Source organism: Equus caballus, chromosome 1 (genome assembly GCF_041296265.1).
Source record: "Equus caballus isolate H_3958 breed thoroughbred chromosome 1, TB-T2T, whole genome shotgun sequence".
NCBI lineage: Eukaryota > Metazoa > Chordata > Mammalia > Perissodactyla > Equidae > Equus > Equus caballus.
The window spans coordinates 116,278,381-116,283,910 of NC_091684.1; the positions used below are offsets into that span (position 1 = coordinate 116,278,381).

The 5,530-nt window shown below is 52.2% G+C and overlaps 1 long non-coding RNA gene across 2 annotated transcripts; it reads right to left on the reverse strand.

Moving 5' to 3' along the window:
• Positions 1-285: 285 nt before the first annotated feature.
• Positions 286-2,817, reverse strand: LOC111775394 (uncharacterized). 2 transcript variants are annotated; one of them, XR_011439028.1, is made up of 3 exons: positions 2,427-2,817; positions 1,733-1,983; positions 286-618 (listed from the first exon to the last, which is right to left on the reverse strand). It is a non-coding gene; the product is annotated as an uncharacterized lncRNA (long non-coding RNA). The 2 variants fall into 2 exon arrangements; XR_002811077.2 differs by lacking the exon at positions 2,427-2,817 and adding an exon at positions 2,082-2,183.
• Positions 2,818-5,530: the final 2,713 nt, after the last annotated feature.

The window sequence follows — 5,530 nt, forward strand, 5'->3', positions numbered from 1 at the left end:
ATGAAGACCCTTCAGCCCACCGCATAGGACTGTTTATAATTTCTTCTTTCCTCCCAGGCTGCCCATAATCAAAAGGGCACACACGTTGGAGCCAGCCAGATCTTGGGGCTGCCACATACTAGCTGTGTGACCTCGGGTAATTTTACTTAACTCACCTAATTCCAAAGTCCCTGTACTGGAATAATTTTATCTACATCCTAGGTTTTCCATAAGGATTCAAGCGCGTATGTAAAGAGCCTTAAACAGTTTGTAGCATATAGCTGACACTCAAAAAGAGGTAGCCGATTATAGTGCTCACCAGACGTTTATTGAACCCTTTCTGGGTGCCAGGCCCAGGGTTGAGGGATTTACAGGCATTATTTCATTTAATCCTCCCAACAATCCTGGGAGGTGTCCCTACTGTGCTCCTCATGGGCCAGACACTGTGTTAAGTCCTTCACACCCGAACAAATCATTAACTCCTGACAACAGCTGGAGCACAGAGGTTACAGAGCACGGCCAAGGATGCACAGCTCTGTTCCTCAATCCACGCTGGATGGCTGGGTGCTGCTGCCCTCCAAACAGGGCAGTCCCTGAGATGATGGTGGCACGGTGTGACGTTCCTTGGGCTCCATCCACCTGAAGGCATAAACAGAGCGTGCAATCCAGGCAACTGAATGGAACCGAATCAAGATTTGGGGACGGTTTTACGGTGGGGAGAGCTTCAGGAGGAAGTGCAGCATGAGGGCTTAGAGGACACCTCTGCCCTGTTTGCTGGCACATCTGGGAAGGGACAAGGCAGCAGCCACAGCTGCCACATTCCTGATCTTGCCAAGGACTCGCTCTGGTTCCTGTGATGGGCACCTGGGCTCTGGAAGGTCAGGCAAACCCAGACAGTGCTGGTTCTCCCCGAAGCTGGGAACCAAGAAAACAATGACTGGAAAGTAATGATCTACAGGCTATTCTTGCTGTAATTTTTCCACAGAAACATACTATGTAGAAAGCTAAGTAAATTCTTGGAAACCTGGAAATCCCCCAAAACTGGTAGAAGCTGCTTTTTTTTTTCCTACTATTTAATGAAAAAGAGATAGAGAAAAACCACATTTCTTGGATTTAATTTTGTTCACACAAACTTTGTTTTTGTAAAAGAAAAACTGGCGCTGTTTAAGCATGAAACTGTCATTCCAGTAACTCTTTAAAAAGTTGTCTATAATTGTGTGGCTTGGAAAATTAATTTCTTTCCAGATGAAGAAACCCGAAACAGATCTTTTGAGTGAAAATTATTGGCCCTCGCCCCCCTCAGGGGGCAGATGGAACAATGGGAAGGAGCAGAGGAGCGTGTTGGACTCCCAGCCAAACAAAAGGGCTGCCCGCAACTTGCCTAAAATAGAAAGTAAAAGTTAGCCACAGCCTGGCGCCTGGCAGGCCCCTCTTCGGAGCCCTCTGTGGAGCAGCGAGGACCTCGGCAGGATGCTGTCCCAGAGCCTCTCTGGAGAAGTACATAAGCTCCGGAGGCAGTAAAAGCAGAAGCTCAAGCCCCCTGACTCCGCTTCCCACCTGAGAGGCGCAGGTTTGCCCATCAAATTCACCTGACACGGGAGTGGCTTTGCTTTGTTCTGCTGCAGAAATTCAAATCGCAAACGTTTTGGTTCTTTTTAAAGATCGTTGGAGAATGGTACATATTACAAGAGCTTTATTTAATGGAGGAGTTATTGGCGAGGTAATAAACTGCTAATTTGGGGTCAAGCCTTGCCTGCGAACTGTGAAGGACTTGGATTCAAATCCCAGCTTTGCCACTTCCTGTCCGTGTGCCCTCAGCCTCTCCGAGCTCCGGGTCAAACGGCGAGGGTAATTCCTGTCATCCTGGTGTGGTGTGAGGATCAGCAATCCGGGTGAGGAAGGGCCGGCCTGCACGTAGGCAGGGCTTAGGGACCTCCGCTTCCATCCCGCTCTGGCCAAGAGAAGGCAGGTGGCTCGCTGCACCTCGCCAGCTCACCTGAGAGGCTGGCAAAGGGAGGGAGGGGGAAGGAGGCAGTGAGAGAAGAAAGGAGAGGGTGGGGGTAGGAAGGAAAGGAAACCCCCAAGCAGGTTCTAATCCTCACATAGCGTCTTATTAATGTTCCTCACGGAATTTGCACCCCAACTGCCCGGCTGACCGTAACACGGATGCCCGCATCCCCTCGTGCGCTCGCAAACGGTTCACACGAAACCGACACGGCAAAGTCACGCCCTCGCGCTGAAGCCGACTTTCCGATTTTGAAAGCTTGTCTCTCCCATATAAAAGGCTTTGTTTTTTCTTTTCGCGCGCTTCTGCCTCCCCCGGCCGGCCCTCCCGCCCCTCCCTCACGGCGCGCACACAAAAGAAGCCCCGAGCGGAGGTACCGGAACCTGCGGGCTTGTTTACCACTCGGGCGGCCGGCGAGGCGCTGCCCGGCGCCGCCACCTACCGGCGGGAGACGGCGCTGCGCCCGGGCGCGGGCCAAGCGCTGCGGGCCGATGACCCAACGCCGCAGGCATCTGAGGATAACCTTTCCCCTTTCTTTCCAAGACCAAATAAGGGGGCTCTTCCCTCTGCGTGCCGGGCCTGTGGCGGTTAGGCCAAGGGGCGTGGAAAGGAGGATCCGGGAACCAGGCTGACAGTCGGCAAAACAACCGACCACATTGTTCCCGCGGCCGCCGGCCTCCTCCCTCCTCCGGGCGGGCACGGCCGTGCCCAGGCGGGGCGCTCCCTGCAGCGCGGACGCGGGGAGCCGGGCGGGCGAGTGCAAGGACCGCCGTCCGGGGTCCCCCAGGGCCCCATCGGCGGCAGCGCAAGCCCCCCTCCCCCCGAGAAGTGACGGTCAGGGGTCCGCGGGCCCCGCCCTCTTGCGGCGCTCACTGCAGACCCCCGGGTCCGCGGGGCAGCGGGGCGGGGGTTGCAGACCAAGGGGAGCCAGGCCCGGCTGCCAGGCCTCGGGACCCTGGCATCACCCCCGAGGGAGGGAGTCACTGGTGATTGACAGTGTTTGGTAACCACAGAAACCGAGATTTGACCTATATTTTCGAATATGGCCTCAACTCTAGTTTTCCTCCTAGAAATCAAAGTGAGAGAGTCTGACCTGACTCGCTGTTAATTTCCCTACTGGTTTTTATTGCAGAATGCCACCCAGAAGGCTGGGCAAGTCAGGAGACCTCACTGGCTGGTCTGCGGACCTCTTGCGAAGGTCTCCGGGGGCCCGGGGCCGGAAGGCAATGGCTGCCCCTTCTCACTGCCTCCTCCCAAACGCAGGTCCTGCCCACTGATGATGGGTACGTTTCTGGAGGGCAATTGGAAGATGTTTATCAGGATTTTAAATGTTTGCCGTTTGCCTATTTCATTCCACTTCCAAGTTGTATCCTAGGCAGGTAATGAGGAGCATGTATTCAGATGATGGTCACAGCCCTGCTGATGACAGCAGCAACAGTTGGCCTTCACTGAGCATCTACTATGCGCTAGAAACTGTTATAAATGTCTTACAAATATCTACTCACAACGTCCCCGTGCAGTGGGTATTACTAATACCCCTATTTTATAGAGGAGGAATCTGCGCTCAGAGGTTAGGTTTCCACTCAAGAGCACCCAGCCTGGGAGTGGTAGAGCCAGGATTTATGCTTGGACTGTGGGGCTCCAGAGTCTGTGCCCTTGACCGCAACACTAAATGTTTATCAATGGGGATTTGATTAATTTAGAGTACATCCGTATAATGCAATACTCTCCAGCCACTTAAATGGTAATGTAGATTGGGAATAATTGGCATGGAGAAATGTCCATGACATATTGTTGAGTGAAAACAGCTGCTTACACACCAGCGTGCATAAGAGGATCGCGCAGCTGTGCAGAAAGGCTCTCCTGGCCGTGCTAACTGCGGTCACTTGGTGGGTAGGATCGCAGGGGGCTGATTTCACAGGTATGTTTTCTGTGCTGTGAACCCTTTCTGGAAGTGAATGTATATTATTTCCTAATAAAACAGCTATTTTACTTTAAGAAAAAAAGAAATGGCATAAAGGAAATAACACTTCTTGATATACAGATACACATATTCATGTGTGTATATTATACACACACACGTGAGACCACTATCAAGGCTGCGCTGCAGCCCACTCTCTTCCGAAAGGCTTCCTGGATCCCTCAGGTTGAAAGTTACAGCTCCGCACGATCCTCACGAGTAAGAACTCGTGTCCAGACAGATACTCAGCTACGTGAGCACATACCTATGTCGCCAGCTAAACTGTAAATTCAGGAGAGGAGGCCCGGATTGTTTAACTTTTGTCAGTATATCCCTGCGTACCTTGCCCAGCCTTTTACCCATTGCAGGGCTCAAATATTTATCAATAGATTGCTCTGAACTCATGACGGGGGAACGATCCACAGTAGAATTAATGGCATAGTTAGTTGTTTGATATCTGCTGCTTGGCACACAGTAGGTGCTCTATAAATGTTTGCTAACTGAATGAGCCCAGGGCTGCTCTGCCCCGAGCAGCCCTTCCCCTTGAGAAATCAAAATGAGATCTGCTTCTCCTTGCTTGGGGACCTCTGCCCACCGATGTGGAATCATCTGTATCCAGACCCTCAGGAGGAACTGGCTCTGGTTAACTTAGCAGGAAAGGGTAGCTCTCAGAATTCATGAGAAGGCAGGAGAAGGAGGTTTGGAAGGTGGGTAGACATGAAGGAAATCAGGCAGAAGGAAGACCCAGCCAAGATCATGCCAGGGCGCCCCTAGGCTCTGCCACCCACTGCTCCGGCCCGATGCCGCTGCAGTAAATGGGTTCTGTCTCGTCCCTTTGTCTTGCATCACTTGCTTGAGATTCAAAGCCTCAGATGGCATCACTTGGCTCAACTGAAGTGCTGTGCCTGGCCGTGTGCTGATAACCGTTTAACAACATGTTCTCCAGTGGAAAACCTCTCATCTCTGGCAATCTGCTGACTTCTATGGTGTAAACAGTCCCACCATGGCCAATTTTTATCTGCCAATCAGTCAACACCTAGCTCAAAAGATTCTTGAGAATTTAAGGATCAGCTCTGGTGGGCTGGTGAATCTTGCATCAGCCCACCCCTGCATGTGCTGGCTGATGGAGGTTCCCACAGTAAGGAAGCCCCCCCGAAAGAAAGGTGGTGAGATGCCAGGCAGCCCACAAGAAAATGGCCCACATCCACATCCTGGAGCAATCCAAGCGCTGTGGCAGGGGTGCTAACCAATCTGTAGGTTGCTGTGCTGTCCCTTCTATGGTTAACAGGAGCTCTTAGAGGAATACCCATTCACCCAGGGTGAATGATGGAATTGAAGGAGGTGGGGGGCAGAGATGGGTGGTGGGAGAGATGATTAGGTCCGTTCCCTTCAGGTCTCAGACAGTGCCCCTGCTGTGCTTGTATGGACAGCCCTCCGAGAACAGAGACCCAGACCCGAATTATCCAGTAAGTAGTCTGGAAGCAGTGAAGCCTTCTCCAGGAGGAATTTACCCCATTCGTCGAGTCTCAAGCCCAAGGGCAAGAATAATTATAATAATGGCTTACTATGGTGGACAGAGATCTTCC